Source organism: Cyprinodon variegatus, unplaced genomic scaffold, assembly GCF_000732505.1.
Source record: "Cyprinodon variegatus isolate N-32 unplaced genomic scaffold, C_variegatus-1.0 Scaffold273, whole genome shotgun sequence".
NCBI classification, from domain to species: Eukaryota; Metazoa; Chordata; class Actinopteri; order Cyprinodontiformes; family Cyprinodontidae; genus Cyprinodon; species Cyprinodon variegatus.
In genome coordinates this window covers 990,915-1,009,893 of record NW_015150726.1, presented here as the reverse complement: position 1 = coordinate 1,009,893, position 18,979 = coordinate 990,915, and the positions used below count along the sequence as shown (strand labels likewise).

At 37.6% G+C, this 18,979-nt stretch overlaps 1 long non-coding RNA gene across 1 annotated transcript in view; it reads right to left on the bottom strand.

Annotated features, from left to right (window-relative positions):
* LOC107089941 overlaps positions 1-18,979 on the bottom strand; it is a 62,617-nt gene that overhangs the window by 34,495 nt on the left and 9,143 nt on the right. The window contains exon 2 of the long non-coding RNA XR_001481457.1: positions 2,949-3,107. This is a non-coding gene — a long non-coding RNA (uncharacterized LOC107089941). The remainder of the gene's footprint in view (positions 1-2,948; positions 3,108-18,979) is intronic.

The window sequence follows — 18,979 nt, the reverse complement described above, 5'->3', positions numbered from 1 at the left end:
TGTGAAAATGTAATGAGTAGAAGTCAGAAGTGGGAAGAAAAATAAGTAATGGAGTAGAAGTAAAAAGTCGCCATAAAAATAAGTAGTAAAGTAAAGTAAAAATATCAGAAAAATCTACTTGAGTACAGTAACGAAGTATTTGTACTTCGTTACTTCCCATCTCTGATAATTGGGAAAAAAGGTTCAAAGCGTACAGATTAGATATTTTTCTCAGATTTTCAAAAATCTGGAGCTTAATCTTATAAGGTTTGTACTTTATCAATCAGTTTCCACCCACTTAATTTGCTTGTTTAGTTTTTGCATGAATGTGCATGTCAGCTGTCCATGGGGTAATTAGAGGGGAGGAGGTGAACTCCTGCAACACTGAAGCTAAAGGAAAAGTGTCTGAGTTAGATTTAGATTTCGCCCTGTGTCTCCCCCTAGTCAGTGACGGAGCTTTTCTCCCACCAGGGTTCTGCATCACCTCCTTTTGCTGCCGCTCACTCTCGAACACCCCTCCACTGGCCTTATAATTAACTGCAGTTGTTAATGGGCTCAAGAGGAATTTAGTTTGTAAGCTGATCCTACAATTAGGGCTTGTTGACTTTGCATAAATGTTGGAGGCTGCCCTCCCTGGGGGCGCGGGGCAAAAGAAGAGCGCCTTTGAGGAGCTGCCAGCTTAGACCGGACCTCCTGAGAAGTTGGAGGAGGAAGTAGGGTGTAAAGCACACACAGATGATCTCCTTGCAGCAGCCTTTCCCCTGAACCCTTCGGGTCACTCCGGATATCGGGTCAAACTCAAGAAAGGTAGATAAAGCCTCAATCATCAGCGATTGTCATTAGCAGGGTACGCTTAGTGAAAAGGTGGGAACCTTCTAGGAGCAATTTGCTTACATATTACACCTCTACAGTAGAGTTTTATTTTATTTGTTTTATCTTGAGATTTAAATGACATGCAGGTTTGTGTTTATGTGTGGTTTGTTTTCTTGCTACAGATAAAAAAACAGGATAAGGAGGCAGTGACACCCCCTCTAAAGTAACTGGTATACATAGTAAAACTATGGAAAAAGCTTTGCAGAAACTTTAATTTGTTTCTTTTTGCAGTTCTGTAAACGTTTTTTTTTTTTTTTATTCTTTTTTAGTTCCCATTTTCCCCATGGAAATAAACTCGAGCCCTCATCCAGCCATGCTTATTAAGAGCAGTTTAAGTTTTGGATTTGGTCTACATCCAGAAAATTTCAAGGAAAGAATGTGTCTTCTGGTTCACATGTTTATCTTGTCTTTCCACATTTGATGAATCATAAGTCCTTGTACTCTTAAAAATAATGACAATAACGCAAATCTAGGTGAGGTATTTTTCTCTTGTATTGAGCAATTTGCCCAAAAAATAGGATGATATTAATTAAAAATAATTTATTTATTTATATAGCCCCAATTCACAACACATATCATCTCAAGGCTCTTTACAATTTAACCAGATCATACAGTCTAATTGATTCAAAGTTTTCTATCTAAGGAAAACCAGTTGATTGCATCGACTCATTGACTGGAAGGCAATCCCTCACACTAAGCATGCTTGTAGCGACAGTTGAGAGGAAATACTCCCTTTTAACAGGAAGAAACCTCCAGCAGAACCAGGCTCAGTGTGAGCGGCCATCTGCTGAGGCCGACTGGGGTTCAAGGAGACAGAAGCAGAGATACAAAAGGCAAGTGTAACCCAGGTCCATGGGCAGACCCGTCCAGGAAACACACAGCCAAGCAGACGGGCTCCGAGCCAGCTCCCATGTCAGAGGATGAGGAGAGCACATCCAGTCAGTCACAGCCAGAGAAACAGGACTACACTGAAAAACAAGCCGATCTCTAACATTTATTAACCAAGGTGTTGATGGCAGCAGCACAGCTGATATTTCTCTCCAGGATGGAGTCACAGCCAAACAGGAACAGACCTGATGAAGGTACTAGACTGCAAAATCTTCCACAAACATTTCTGATTCTGCTTAAAGTGCATCGTAGATCATTTTCAGCCTCGCTGAAACCAAATAGCATCTCTCACATTAAATGACTATTGAGTACCTCTGCTTTTCTCAAAAGAGAAAGTTGAGATTACTCACTAAAAGATGGTAGAACTCCAATGATGTTTCCTGAATAAAGTATGAAATGAAGTGAAAATAAGAACTATTTGATCTCATCAAATCGCTTGCATTAGATCTGTTCTCCCAGTCCAGGATATTTCTTTCAACTGATCATTTTTAGAGTCTCAAAAACACTAATTCCTTTTGCCGTCTATAAAAACAAAATCCTTTTTATGTGCATGGCTTGCATAACCAGAAAATAGGCTGTCCACATTTCTGGGTTTTCAGTTATAATCACACATCAAGCAATTCTTTATAGTGACATTGGTGGTTAAAAAAGAAAGACTGCTTCAGGATCCTGTCCTGCATAATCTGCTCAATTCAAATGGATCAGATATCCTCAGCATCCCAGGAGAGCTGTGTAGAGCATAGCTGAAACACTTAACATTTATAGCACCACTTTATGATGGAGAACAACTGTCAGCTTCAAACTTGGCACAATTTAGTGGAGCCACATGGACTTAAATACGCTAACAGGCAAATCAAGAGTAAAGATGCTAATGTAAGCTCAGTAGTCGTACAGCAAAATGAATTTTAGATAATTATTCAATTCAACTCTGTTTATTTATATCCTGTAGCACCAATTCAAAACACATATCATCTTAAGAAACTTTACAAAGACAATCCAATCAGATCAATTTGACCCTACAGTATTCCTTCATGTGGAGCATGCATGCAGTGACAGTGGAGAGGAAACACTCCCTTTTAAATGGAAGAAATCTCCAGCAGAACAAGGTTCAGCTTTCTGCTGAGGCCTAGAAGCAGACTTACAACTAGTATCTATTTTAAGCCACCTCATCTTGGCTCTATCTGCTTTTCAATCTAGCTGCAACCCACCTCCACACCCTTTATCATCCAAGTCTGCCTTTGACTCCTCTCAGCTCCCTTCCTTCATCTTCCGTTCCACCACATGTGTCCAGGGCCAAGCCATCTCCAAGCATCAGCAGCATTTTAAGCTGTCCTGCACACATTCCGGCTGGGACAAAATACTTTATGCTGTGAAAAAAAGGAAAATGTGTCTTGATTGTTATCGCCTTTAGTGGAATAGGTTTTACACATTAAAAGTATCTACATAATTTCCACATTTCTTATATTGAGCAAGAACCGTTTAGGAGTAGAAAACCTTGATTGAGGTAGAAATGGTTTCAGTCGTAGTTTTACAGTTATTTCACTGAAATTGTTTGACATGGAGTTGTACTAAATAGTATACATCCTCAGATGAAAGGCTGTATAAGCTTTGTATGCAGCACATAAAAAAGATATATTTATATTATTTTTTTCATATGTAACCAAGGCTACAAAACAAGGAAGAGGCTGCTGTAAATTCACCAGCTGAAGATTTATGGTTCCCGGACAGCATTTTCCAATTATATGTTTGTTGTAGCCATTAAGGAAACTTCACAACATATTTGTGGCTTTTCTACGGAAAATAAGCTCTATAACTTCCTGTGTCTTTCTACGGGATGCAACAAGTTACAGCAAGTGGCTAAATGTTTTTCTTCTTCGCCTGTGTTTGTTTCTTCGTAGGGGATTCACCAGGCTGTGCAGCACTTATTGGTTGGTGTTTTATTACTTATGACAATGTCAACTAACCACACATTTACTACTTTTGAAAGATGAAGCAACAAACACTGCAGTGCTCATGCTTGCTTTAGTAGATTCAGAGTCTCATGCTGTGGGCATCAAACAAAAGCAAAAAATAGAGAACACAGACTGTAGTTTAGATTTAAGTAATTGTTAAAACTGGCTGGAATGTATCAGAACAGGAAAACTGAGTTTTACCATAGTTATTTCCTTTTAAAGAAAAAGAAAAAACCTAACAGAGGTTTCTTACTGTTAAAAGGGAGTTTTTCCTCTCCACTGTCGCTACAAGCATGCCTAGTGTGAGGGATTGACTTAGAGTCAATGAGTCGATGCAATCAACTGGTTTTCCTTAGATAGAAAATTTTTAATCAATTTGGCTGTATGATCTGGTTGAATTGAAAAGTGCCTCGAGAGAAAGTGTTGTAATTTGGTGCCATATAAATAAAATTAATTGAATTGAATTAATATGTTTTACGGTTTTATTATTTTTATGTTGTGCAATAATTATACTCAATACCTAATCGGGAGCATTTGTTGTTTGAACCTGGAGAGACTCAGATAGATGGGTGAAAGTTTGTTTGCATACGTGAGAGAAAAGCTAGGCCAGGAGTTTAATGAAGGGGATCTTGAGGATGATTGGCTTCGGGGAATATGCGGCCCCTGAGATGATTAGCTGGGGCTGAATGAGGGACATCGCAGGTGGTTCAGGTGAAGCTGATAAGAGTCTTCCAGATTGAATTTTCATTCAAGCTTTATTTAAACAAATGATATTCATACTTGTTGTTCTCTGGGCAGGATCAAACTCTGCGCACACTGAACTCTGCTAATTTGTTTTTGGGTTTTTTTTCTATAATCCTCCTGCTGCTGTAAACACCAGAATTTCCCCACTGTGGGACAATAAAATAATTTTCTGTTTTGTTTAAAACTCTTGATTAAACTAGTGGAACTCAACTAAGCCACTACACAAATAAGAAGGAATGGCAAATGTTTAAAAAAAAAACATAATCAATACAATGATGCTGTGGACTATGGCTCAACAATATCAAATTATCTGCTACAATTTCACTTATGATTTTTGTGTTGAGTCTATTTTTGTCAGTGTAGTCCCTTTTTTCTTACTGTGACTAACTGTATGTGATCTCTTTCAGTTCATGGGAACTGTCATGGAGATCGTCTGCCTGGCTGTGTTTCCTGGATGGGGCCGCCTGTGGAGCTGGTTGACAGTTACCTTTTGCACGTTTATTTCCTTCTATATGTCTGCTTCTGCCTCCTTGAACTCCAGTCTGCCTTTGCAGACTCACACTCAGCTTCGTTCTGAGTTTCTTTCTGTTAAAAGGGAGCTTTTCCTTTCCACAGTTGCTGTATGCATGCCCAGTTTGAGGGTTTGCTGAAGAGTCAATGAGTACATAAAACTTTGAACCGATCTGACTGTATGATCTGGCAACCTATTCTCATTATGAGTTCGTATGAAATCGTACGAAAAGTTATGCACCGTAATTTCGTACGTTTTGGACATTTTTTTCGTCGTATGCGCATGCGCATCTTACGCACCATTCAATAACATAGAATTTAAAATACAATTAGCCCTAACCCTGACCCTAACCCTTACCCTAAGATATAAAACAGCAAGCAACGTAGTTAGAGACATGAAGAAGTGATTATTGCACTGTTTTTCCCAGTTTTACGTCCGTCCGCGGATCTGCTTTTTTTGTCTGTCTGCCTGCGCATGCGCACTGATGTGGTTTTTTGAGGAAAAATGTCGAAAATGTACAATATAGTGTGCATAACTTTTCGTACGATTTCATACGAACTCATGATGAGAATATGTTGGATCTGGTTGAATTGTCTCTGCAAAGTGCCTTGAGATTACATATGTTGTGAATTGGTGCTATATATATGCTGAACTGAATAAAATGAATATATGTCATTTTTAATATATACAAAAAAGTAGTTTCATTCAGAACTGTAGAAAACTGAGCCCTTTGAAAGCAAACAATGTTTTGCCAAACAGGTCGTGTTTTCATGTGGATAACATTACATTGTTCTTAAGAGGCTCATCAGGTGTTAAGTCTGTTAACAGCAATGATTCACTTTTTCCTCATTTCATAGTCGTAATCACCTCTCCCTGATACTGGTTGTTGTTGCGACTGATTTACGAGCTTGGCTTTCACTGTAAAGGGTTCTTCAGGATTGCTGAGTATCGCAGAACTGTCTTTAAACACTTAAACTGTTCTCAAGACTATAATAAATCAGTCTTTCCTCTTGTTACTGTATGTGTGCAACTTTTGGCCTAAACTAAGAAGACACACAGAACAGTTGAGAAGACAAGTTGGTTGTGCTTAAATGTTTAGTTCCTTAAATGTAGTGTTGTTGAATTGTGGCAGCAGCAGGATGCTGGATAAAAGATGATAAATTGTTAGGTTTGATTCTTATTGAATCTCAACATGCACAAATCTCACACTGGTAGTAATTTCCTTCTTTTGCCTGTGTTCTTAGTAGATATAGTCAGTAGAGGAAGTACAGACTGCTTTTGTAAATAGAGAAAGACTGTTACTGAGTTTATTTAAAAAGTGTGTTTCTCAAATAGGAAATTAACTGAGAAGTCTCCTGTCTTTCAGCCTGATCTGTCAGTTTAGGAGGACCACTTTGTTTACCTTTCTCTGATGATGGTGAAAATCAGTCATAAACATGAGATCACAGGTTTCTAAATTCAAGCCTATCTAAAGGCTCCTAATTTGTATTTTTAAAAACTGAGGGCCCACCCTTCTGAGAACAAACCCATTAAGGATCTTAATGTGTTCTAAAGAAGTAGATAAAATTACAAATTGACTGCAAACATCATACTTAAATACACTTTAAAAAAATTTTAAATCTAAGTAAGTCAACTTTTTTTTTAATAGCTGCATTTATCTATTTATTCTTGAATTAAACCGGTAAGTGAGATACCTCACATTGGAATGAGACAATTTACATTTAAAATACTGATTTTTAAGCTTATAATCTATTATCTAATTATCTTATTTTTAGGGTAAAAATACTGATTCAGTTGGCAGATCGTCTTATTTACCTACTCAATTTAAGGATAAACTTAAAGACTTCTTTTAAGAATTGTTAGATTGTTTTTGCAGTAAATCATTGTTTCAGATGTTAGAATGGATTATTTTAAATTAAACAATTGTATTATGTTAAGTTTTGAGAGACTCTTAACTGGCTTGTTTACAATTTTTCTACACTTAAAAGGGATAGATATTAAATCTAGGGTTTGTTGTGGATTTTAAACTATTCAAATTTTTATACTATTCTACAAAAGGGAAAAAAAACTTGAAAAATTTAGAAAAATACCTGATCCAGGAGCCATACAACACAATTATGGTTACGTTTCCTTTAAGCCTTCTAAATAATTTCCTTTTATTTATTTTTTTTACCTTGTATAAATCAATAATATCAGCTTGAACATATATGTATTGTGAGCTCAAATAACATTATAAAGATATCTAAACATGCAACATCCCTTAAACAGCTTCCAAAAAAAATGAAAATGCAAGAACCTACCGGTATAACATTTCTAAACAAGTCAGACCAGTAGGCTGAAGAATTTAGTCAGCACCTTTACCTTTATTTAATACGACATTCATCTTCCTGATGTTTACATGCACATTGTCACTCTGCTCTGCTGTTTTTTTGCATCTGTAATTTACTTAACATTACTGACGTATGCAAATGCAATAAAGTGAAATTCAACTGAAGGTGCTGATTTCCAGCATATCCCTTCTGACACACAATGAATGACATGTGTGACATTTCAATAGTAACCATTCCCACCAAAAATACACACATTCCCTCCTAACTGCTGTATAATTCTTTACATGTGTAAACATTTACAGTAGTACCCTTCACTGAAAGGGTTACATTGTGCTGGAGGAATTTTACATTTCCTAAAATGAGAACCAACAATTTATCTTTGCAGAAACTGTGTATTTTAATGATGTCACATTTACTTCTCTTATTTTATATGACTGATGTTGTGCTGAATGTTGTTCCTCTTAGGAACATCACTAATTGCCTCATATTTCTCTAAGAACATGTCGTCAGGCCTATTTCACTAGTAACACAAACTTATCGCTGAACTAAATGAAAGCCCCTGTCACAGTGATTCCAGCATTTTGGCCACTTCCTTGAATTGCTTTGGGACGTTATGCTCCAACACATGTTTAGAAGACAGATGAACAGTTAGTCCAGTGGTTATATCATATCTCCCAGAGAGACACATGTTTACAGGACACCAAAGAGCTCTAATGAAGTCATCACCAAGGAAAATGTTGGGATAGGCCCGCAGCAAGTATGTGTATCAGACGCCAAGTGCCTCTGTACAGTGATGAATGGCTGCAGCCACATTTTGCTAATGATCATTTTGGAAAAGCAAATAGATGAATCCAGCATCAATATTTCTTAATTACTTTCGTTTCCTGTGGAATTCTATGTTGACAAAAACGCTGTGAAACAATCAGTCAGGCAGGCCACAGAAAGAAAGAAACTCTGGGAAGCAGGGAAGTTAACCTCCAAGGATGAATTATATCATTTGCAGTGGATTGTCACTTTTTTTCAGACTGTAAGTGTGTGAGCACACAACTCACAGATGTAAGAAAAGGGTTAACGCATAAATGTGTGCGGGAGCGAATCTCTTCCAAACACTTCATGCCTGTTATGCTGCCCTTAATGTTCAGAAGAAGAACATTGATATACTGATGATATTCCTGCATTTTTGTCATGTAAATACTAAGACCTTTAAGGTATTTGACTCAGGTTTTATTGGTAGCTATAGACTATCACAAAACAGCTGTGGGTAAGACATATCATGTCACTGCCTGTTTGGCTTATTTGCATGGTGGAATTGCTGCTAAAACAGGTTTTCTCCATTTGATACATTTTCTCTTAACTGGAATGTTGTATCCCAGTACCATCATTGGAAGTCAGTGTTCCGTTGTCTCCAAGGTGATAGGGCTGCGGCCTGCTGCTTGTGGATTCGACTCATTGTTATGACAATACCAAGAAAAAAATCTGTTACGTGATATTTTTTGCATGCAAACAGTCGTGAAACATATTTGCTTTTAAACAGATAAATGCAGGAAGTAAAAGTAAAGTAAATAAAAAAGTACTGAGAGAAACAGTCAAAGTAAAAAATATTTTTCAACTTTTGCTGTGAGAAGCAGCCATCGTGAATGTGGAAGTCAGGTTTGGTTATGTTACATTACATACTCCTGACTGTCTGACTCCTAATTATGACTATGTTCAAATTTCCTACTCAGAGCAGCAAATATATTAACATCTGAGTACAAATGTACCACATGATAAGACTTCTCATTTTACTAACACTAATGCATTTAAACACTTGCTTCATATCATGAATGGGGACCATTTATGTTTGGTTGGGATGAAAGAGATCAGATAAATTCAGTATCTCACTTTCCATTTGTTCCACCCTATTGTTTCTCATTTCCTGGCTCAGATTCCTCCTCTCTCCTCTTTTATGTGGCAGGTGTTTGTATACTCATCTTCCTCCTTTTTCAGTACTGATACTTACAATAATTGAACTTTTGCAGCCTGTCAGAATTGGAGGTCTGACTCTGTGAAGCCCCTTAGCCAACCTTGAGCCACCAAATGGAGATACCCATAGAACAGCTAAGGCTCAGACTGGTTAGATGACTATATGTAGCTGACTGTGACACCATCATGGAGAGAAATATTAGCTGTGTTGCTGCCATCAACACCTTTGTTTATAGATGCTGGAGATGTGCCTGTGTTTCCAGTGTAGTCCTGTTTCTCTGATTGTGACTGGCTGGATGTGCTTTCTTCATCCTCTGACATGGGACGTGGATCGGAGCTCGTCTGCCTGGCTGTGTTTCCTAGATTGGGCCGCCTTTTACAGTTGCTGTTTGTATCTCTGCTTCTGTCTCCTTGAACCCCAGTCGGCCTCAGCAGATGGCCGCTCACACTGAGCCTGGTTCTGCTGGAGGATTCTTCCTGTTAAAAGGGAGTTTTTCCTCTCCACTGTCGCTACATGCACGCTTAGTGTGAGGGATTGCCTTTGTGTTAATGAGTCGATGCAATTAACTGTTTTTTCTTAGATAGAAAACTTGACTGAAAACAATTTGACTGTATGGTCATGTGAACTGTGCCTTGAGATGACGTGTTGTGAATTGGTGCTATATAAATCAACTGAATTGAATTGAATTCGATGTATGAGCCACAGTGCTAGATCCCAGCTTACAGGTCACCACCTAACTGTTCACATTTGTCACCAGCAAACTCTGGTGTTCTCCACAGTCAGATACGTGGCGTGTAAAACATCAGCCCTCATAGTTCAAATTTTGCCAGGTGTCAGAATGGGCAACATCAAAGCCTATCTAAAACTACAGTTACTGTAGGTTTAGGATGAATAAAGCAAAATTGTCATTCAGGCTGTCACTAAAATTAAAGTTTGCCGAAACTACTGCCGGACTCCATAATTTTCTCCAGTCCCCACCCTAATCTGACCAGTGATGACATGTTTAGCTGCATGCAGTCATTCATCCACTGGTTGCCTAGGTGGGGTCCTAAAAACTATGTGGGGTATAGTGGTTATTGCCAAGCAATTACAAGGACAGCCTGCTCTGTTCAGAGGGACACAGAATCCTTCCCGCTTTTGACTTTTTTTAAAGTAATCACGATCAAATTATTAGTCCTCCACAACAAAACAATAAGGGTCCAGACCAGGAAGCAAAGTTGTTGTTTGACAAATCCTTTCAACTTCTGCTTGGACAGTATCCTGACTGTGATGACATATATACACATGTTTAAGCACATTCAAAACCTCATAATTTGATTTATTAGGGGTAAGATCACTGTCCTCAAATACATTGGTGGTTATTGACTTGAACTGTGAAAATTAGATCATTTTGTTTCACAGAAACCTGGCTGATGCAGAAAGATACTGTGATAATAAATGAGTCAAATTACTTTTAAATACGTCAACCACTTTTCTTCAAGAATAACTGAGGATGAGAAGAAAAACCATCTTTTAATCAGATTTTGTGATTGATCCTTAAATCAGGCCACCAATACCAGTGTGCTTTTCCTGTATATTAAACACCTGATTATGTATTTATGTGTTTAACTTTCTCCTAGACTGGGTTAATTAAAGCACATATATCTCTGAAACTCTGTCTTCTATCATCCTACAGATTGTGCAGTTGTTTTATAGTTGATCTGGTCAGCTGTGTTTCTCTCACAGAGGAAAAGAGGTAACCACTGTTATTAACTCCTTACTATTTTACATGAAACTTTTCCATACATATTATTGCTTCCCTTTTTGTGTGTGTATCTTTTCTGTCTTCAAAAAAAAAAACTTTCAGACGACGCAGATGACCGTTCATCCTGAGCCTGGTTGTGCTGAAGATTCCCTCTTTTTAAAGAAGTCCACATCTTCTTGTTGTATCATGTTAAATCAGACTTGATTAAATCCACTGGGTTGGCTTCGATACAAAATTTTTCCACCAATCAAAATAATAAACAAAACTTAACATAATTGTTTTTGATGTTATTGACTTTGTATTCTTCTGTATGACTGGATTGATTTCAATATATTTATGGGTATAAATTTAGTGTTTTTTTTAAGAGAAAACATGTTGGGAATTGGCACTTTATCAAATAAATGAACTAAAATTAACTTAAAACTGCTTGTGAGGTAAAATCAGTAGCAGTGTAAATGCACTTGCTCTGTAAAAGGTTAAAAAATTAGAGACCATTGGTAAAAAAAAAAAAACAACCAGAAACATGAAGTGAACATTGCAGACAGATCAGAGATAAGATTTTGGAAATATGAAAAGGATAAAAGAAAATAACCCAACCGGGACATCACACAGAGAATAAAGTGATTAAACAATAAAAAAAAAAGAGTGTGACATAGCAATAAAAAGCTATTCTCCTAAATTGATGAGACAGGTAGGGTAGCATTAATCAGAAACCCTTTTGAATGCTCAGCTCTTGTTCGACAATCTGTACACAGGAGCATTTTTAGGCAAGTGCTCCACAATTTTAAAGATTTATTAAAGAGTGTCTAGAAGAAAACCATTCTGTTAACAGCAGTGGCGGCTGGTGGAGTTTTCTCCGGAGGGGCCTATAAATTCAAAATAGATGTTTACCAAAAACCAATCAAATATATTCTAAGTTATCACACCAGTATATTTATATAAATGCCAACAACAAAAAAAATTATGAAAACACTTCATAAAAACAGAACATAATTTCATGTACAGGTATAATTTTTGTACATAAATCTTGCTCTTCTGAGGCTTTGTAAATGCATAACAGGGTTTTGCATGTTTCAATACGCTGTCACAAGCCTAAAAAAATAATGTACCAGTTTAATAATGGAGAAGCTATTAGTTAGCGTTATATTTTTTTAGTATATAAGAACTATTAATTTTCTGAGAATTTGTTAATTTAAGGGCAATTATGCAAATGAACACACACCTAGAAAAAGTAAAATATATTATATCATTTTCAATGTGAATCCCAGATTGTTCTTCTTGCCTTTTCTAAAAAGTGCTTTAAATCAGTCCTACCTGTCTTTATTCATGCTGGGTTTCAAAAAGGGAGACAGTAGAACAGAAAAAAGCTTTAGCCTCGCTGCATGCAGTTAGCCAAGCCTTGTAGCTGAACCAGGTCCTGGAAAAAGACAGAGTGTACTGTCTCCCTCTGTCTTTAGACTGCTGATTCATTTTGATGTTCAGCTGATCAGGTCCAATCCTCACCTCCAGATTCTCTTGCTAAGTTTGCCTTAAGGGACTTCACTTAATTGAATTTTTCTTGCACCATTTCTCTCTCTGTCACTGTCCAGTCATCTCCAAGTTTGTCAATCATCCGTACTATGATTGTGACAACAGTTCCTGTCAGGTCAGGGTGCTACTCTCCTGTTCCCCAAACTCCCCTATACTTGTGCATTGCAGAGGAGCTACTGCACATGTACAACTTTTAATGGCCAAAGATTTTTTTGCCCCAAGGTGGAAATCTGTCACCGATCCAACGATGAACTAAACAGCTTTATTCTTCATTACTCTTTTACTCTTCATTAAAGATTAAATATGTGTCTTGCATATCTAAAAAATATATAAATATATTCAAATTATTTTGAATTTCTAATGTCTTTCTTTTATTTTTATGTCTTAATAAAGGTCATTTGGGTGGGTGGGGTGGCCAGCCACCACAGGCTAACAGTTGGCTATGTGGTCAAAACCCAAGATTCAATAGCAAGACTTTAGGACTATTTGTAAAAACTCTTTTCCATCCAGCTTGGCTTATTTTAATAATTTCTTGAATTAAAATTATGTAAAATCATCCGTTGAGTTGTCTAAAGATGATTAAAAAAAAACAGACCTGTAGCATTTAAGGTCGTCAGACATTACTGTCTAAACAGGTTGAATCCAAATCTTATACACAATTTTTACGTATTGTTTTTTTTATCCATAATTATGCATGGTGTTTATTGTTCTATTACATAAATCATTTGATAAAATCTAGAGACAACATGTGAGTTGCAAAGACCTGTCATCTGCTACTTTGAATGTTTAAAGTCACTGTAATAGAAAGGAATCAAATTTCTGTTTCTTTTTTTTTTTGCGTTTTTTTTTCCCCTTGTGTTTTTCAGAAAGCAAAATCCGATTAGGTTTCTCATTTCTGCTTCTTCCTTCCAAACCCACCCACCACGCTTTCTGTTAACTAGACTCTGCAGAGTGAAAGGCCAGGATTAACCTTGGATTTGAGATACACTCACCAATCCCTCTGTGGGACCCACCCTCATGAGCTCATCTCTATCTAATGAATAGCCCCTGTCACAGGTGAACACACACAGAGACACGCACAACAATAAAGTCCAAAAAGGCACAAACAGAGAAACATCCTCACAATCAAAACATCAGCATGTTAGCTCTTTCTTGCTGTGTGCAAGTTTCTTCAGTCAGATTTGATGGTATTGTTGCTCTGTCAAAGGCAGCTCTTAGAAGCAGGCTGTGGTTTTTAAACCAACAACTTTGACAGGTAGCATGTCTTAACTTACACATACAGAGCATTGCTGGATATTACCGGCATTTTGGCAGCAGATTGTTTTCAATTACTGTAAGGAAAAAGAGTCACAACCACATGGGTGTTTGGAAGGAAAGAACTGAAATTCTGAGTACAAATGTTTGTATGAACGGTGTAGCTCAACCCACAGTTCACCAATCACTTCTAAATCTGTGAAGAGTTAGTCTAAAAATATCTTAAATTAGTCATTTCAAGTCAGATTTAAGTTTTGAGTCAATAAATTTGAAATAAACATTTTTTCATCAAACTCATATGAAACTGAGTCACTCCAGGTCATGATCCAAACTTTTTCCGTTAGTCATTAGGCCTAAATAACTTCAGACATTAATAATAACTTTTTTAATTGTTGAATACTTACAATTACCTGCTAAGATGTCTACCTTTAATGACCCCCCAAAAAATAAGCTGCGTGATGAATTATATTTTTATTGTTTATTAGTCCAAAAACATGAATGTTAGGTTAATTGGCTTCTCTAGATTCTCCTTAGGTGTGAGTGTGTGTGTGAATGGTTGTATGTCATGTCTGTCTCTGTGTTGCCCTTCGACAGACTGGCGACCTGTCATGGGTGTACCCCGCCTCTCGCCCGTAGACCGCTGGAGATACGCACCAGCACCCCTCGCGACCCCAATTGGGACAAGCGTGTCAGATAATGGATGGATGTTTATTGATAGTTAATTCTTTTTTAGCAGATATTAGAAATATATATATGTAGGCCTTGACATTATAATGAGTATATTGGAGGAATATTAGAAGCTGTTAGTGATGAATTTCTAAATCTGCAGGTTTACCAGAGGTTCCTAGAATTTCTAAAAGTACAATGGGAGGCAGATGTTTTAGTTATCAGGGTTCTCTCCTGTGGAACCAACTACCAGTTTTAGACCGTGAGGCAGACACCCTGTCCACTTTTAAGGCAAGTTTTTAAACTCTCCCGTTTGATAAAGCTTATAGTTAAGAGTGGTTATCCAGACCTTTCTCTATAGTTATGCTGCTGTAAGCTTAGATTGGTGGAGGACATAGGGACCCCTTTTTCATCATTCTTCTTTATTTTATTCCTATTCTCCCACTCTGCAGAATTTATTAGATCAATCTCTAACACTCTGTGCTTTTTCTCCAAGCAGCTTCGCCACGTCTATTCTGTTTTTCTTACTGTGACTAACTGTGTGAGCTTTCTTTCATTCGCCGACATAGTAACTGGCATGGAGCTCATCTGCCTGGATGTGTGTTTCCTGGACTGTGGAGATGGTTGACAGTTGCCTTTTGTGTCTCTGCTTCTTTCTGCATGTCTGCTTCCGTCTCCTTGAACCCCAGTCAGCCTCAGTAGATGGCCGCTCACACTGATCCTGTTTCTGCTGGAGGTTTCTTCCTGTTAAAAGGGAGTTTTTCCTCTCCACTGTCACTACAAGCATACTTAGTGTGAGGGATTGCTGAAGAGTCAATCAGTCGATGCAATCAACTGGTTTTCCTTAGATAGAAAACTTTGAATCAATTTGACTGTATGATCTGGTGAAGTGTCTTGAAATGAGTGCTATTTAAATAAACAGAATTAAATTAAATTGAATTAATCAAATAAAATGTTTTGGGGGGTTTTTTGTATGTTTTTCTTTTTTTTTTGTCATTGTACTGACTGAGTTATAACCTGCTTATCCCACCTTCATACTCTCCGCTCCTTCATGTATTGGGAAACCACATCCTAAATTTGTTGAACTTCGGAATTAACAGAATAGGAAGTTTTTTTTGTTTTGTTTTTTTTTTTTGTGATTTCCTCAAACTAATGAGCAGATTATTGTGTGTAAAATAAACTCTAATGGTCGTAGTTTGGAAGATAGCACAACAGATGAATTATCATATTTTCTCCGACTATTAGAACAGCATACATAGATGAATGGGGGTAACCCTTATATATTGATTGATATATATGTGAATTGTGAACTACATCATTGGAGGAAGTAACTTTGTATTTGATATCTGATCATTTCCAATCTGTACTCAACAACATCTTTGCTGAATGCAAACATGTTTGCATTGGTTATAACTCCACCAGCTTTAGTTGACGCCCTGTCGGCTGTTCTGGTGGACATATAGAGGAGAGCCATAACTTTATCGTTACTAATGTGGCACCATAAAACTACTGTTAACATTTCTGAGGTGTTTTTAACTGCATCTATCACACACAAAATTTATAGTGGTGTGCCATACTACTTACTTTGGTATACAAGGTAAATAGTAGGGCAAGTATCAACGTTATCACAACAAATACTTTTAATATTTTTTGGTAATATGTCATCACACACTACATCCAACAACTACAGGTATTTTCTTGATTTTTCTCAAACTACAAAATTTTTAAATCACCATAAAAATTATGAATAATTCTGTGAAAAGAGACAACCTGTTGCCTTTTTATGAAAGACTGAACCTGAAACTAAACTACTAAAATAAACATGATAGTTTTAATCCAATTTTAATACCAAAAATTGGGTTGTATCGAAATGATCAACATTTTGTATCGATCAGCCCAACACTAACAAAAACTGTAAAATTTATGTGTTTTAGGAAGAATGTGTACATGCTGAATTTGGGATTACCAACATGTTGGTTCCTAGGAGAGTGTAAAAATATATAAACAAAAAAAAAGGAACATTTTTTGATTTCTGCTAAAACATATTTTATTTGTGAGGAGAGAAAAAAAAGCCTAAACTAAATTCAAGACTGTGGTTAAATGATGGTATGTTTTTATTAGAATTTTTCAGGGCCACATGAAAAAATACTTTCTTTTTTTTTTCTTTGTAAGCTGTAATTTTATGACATCATGTTCTAGTTTACTCATGTAAATCCAGCCAGATCCCAATTGAAACATTTTTACCAACATGTGTTTTGTGCTAAAACGGAAATTTCTCATTTTTTATTCCCTTCCCTCCCAGTCAATGTCTCTCACACACATGCACAGACAAGTGTCTTGTAGAGCTATCTGCTTGAGAGATAGTGCTTATTAGTGTCCTATAAATCTGTTCTAACTCCCAGCGGGGGCCCCACTGCTATAATTTACAACAACACATGCTGAGTTTGCTCAGCCCTCGCTCATTGTGAATGTCTGCTTGTTGGTTACAGCCAATAAAGAATCATCAAGGGACATCACAAATCCAGTTGTGACTAAAGTTTGTGTAGTTAATGCTGACTTAGAGGGTTAAATTCAAGCTGCTCCAGAATTTATGCATACAATTGCCTCCTTGACAGGAGGCAGGAACAAGAGAAAAAAAAGGGGAGGTGAAGAGTAACAAGAAGAGGAAATGAGGGGAGATAAGGAGGAGAGAAGGTGGAGAAGAAATAAATCTTGTCTCCTCTGCTCACTGTAGAGCTGCTAAGGTAGAAGCATGACATTTATGTGGAAAGGTATTGGTCGTACCTTTAATGTTGGTCTTTGAGCACAATCCTATTTGTAATATGATAGTTTGAGAGGAATCCTAAAGATAAAGAAGAGCAAATTGGTTAGGAAATAAGCCTTTAATCTTGGATGTAAGACTTACTTTCCCTGGTCAAATCCAGCGCTAACAGTGAATGGAGTCTTTGTGGAGGCCGCAGCTATAGAAGCTCATCTGCATTTAGTGATAAACGTTGTTTAAATTGAAAATACAGCTTTTTAAAGTGGTAAGTAAACACAGCAGGAATGATAGATTTACTGCCCCTACCTGGCAGCCAGACAGTTATGTTGCAAGCACACACATACAAATACATATATACACAGCGACCGATTTAACCAACAGGTATGCAAACATACTCCGGGAAAAAAAATCTGACAGGCAAACACGCGTCAGACGGATCATTTCATGCAACATAAATGTAACAAAAACATACATTTCGACTCTCATGCAGCAAACGGGATCACATCACCCTGTGATAAATGTCCTTGCCGTTTCCAGCAGATCTGTCAACATCCTGCTCAAACAATGTTTATTTTTGTCCGTGTAAGTCTGATCAGACCATAGATATGAGGTAGAAGATGAAGAGGGTGTTGGGTAGTGTTGTTTATGCCCACTGCTTCATTTCAGGTTGAGGAATCCTCTCTGTGAACAGACTGGGCAGGCTGTAAGCAACGCCGGGGTGGAGTCCACGCAGACGCTTTTTATGGATCTGAAGGTGATTTGTCACCGTCTTAAGGAGCTGTGAGGTTAGTGGCGTGGCAGTGGAGAGAGGTGGAGCTGGGGGGTGGGGGGCAGGGGCAGCGATTTAAGGCTCTAAATGGGTTTCGGGTCACTGGCATCACACAGTGGACCAGTCACTCAGCTCCAGAACAGGACCAGGTAGGAGGAGTTGGACTATGTGCACTCCGCCTCCTTCACATACTCACAACCAGTCACATGACCTTCTTGTGCTTTGACTAAACTTTCTGAAGCTTAACACCATGCAGGGGGTGTTTGCTTAACGGTGCCTGGTAGCGTTACTGTAGGTTGATAGAAGATGATATTGGAGAGAACACCTTGTATCACTTATATACTAAACCAAATAATGTTCTTTGTTTTCTTCCCTCATCGCTGCTTATATAATGTGGTGTGAATTGATATCTTTAACCCCTTTGCCAGTGCTCCCATGCCCTTGTGTTAAGCGCATTCCCCTGGAGGTGGGAGAAATAACATTGAGCTGCCCTGTTTTCCTCTGAGGCTCGTATCCGAGGGTTGGTTTGGGAAGGAGCCACATATTTTTCTCATGTGGTACCAGCCAGCTGCTGCATTTAGAGCTGATAAATGAGGTGAAGGTAAACACACAGCCTGTGGTGGAAGGAAAACACAACAAAAACCACGTTTACTTCTGTAAAGAGCATGTTTGTTGGATGGTAAGGTCAGAGTTCAAGTACTATAATCTATAATCATATTGACAGATCAGGTGGTTTAGTTCTGGATATGAAGCATAAGCAGCAGAGGTTTGCTAGAGAATAAACTTTGAAGAAAATTTTGTCTACAGTTATTAATTTAATAACATTATCAAAAAGGAACAATTTTTCTTTCCTCTCAACAATTAAGAAAAAATAAAGAGAATATGGAACTATCCGTTGTTGCAATTTATTTAATAAAATCCTTCAAAAGTGCATCAATTGAATTACAGCAAGACCAGAATTACCGTATTTTCACGACCATAAGGCGCACCGTACTAAAAGGCGCAGTCTCAGTTA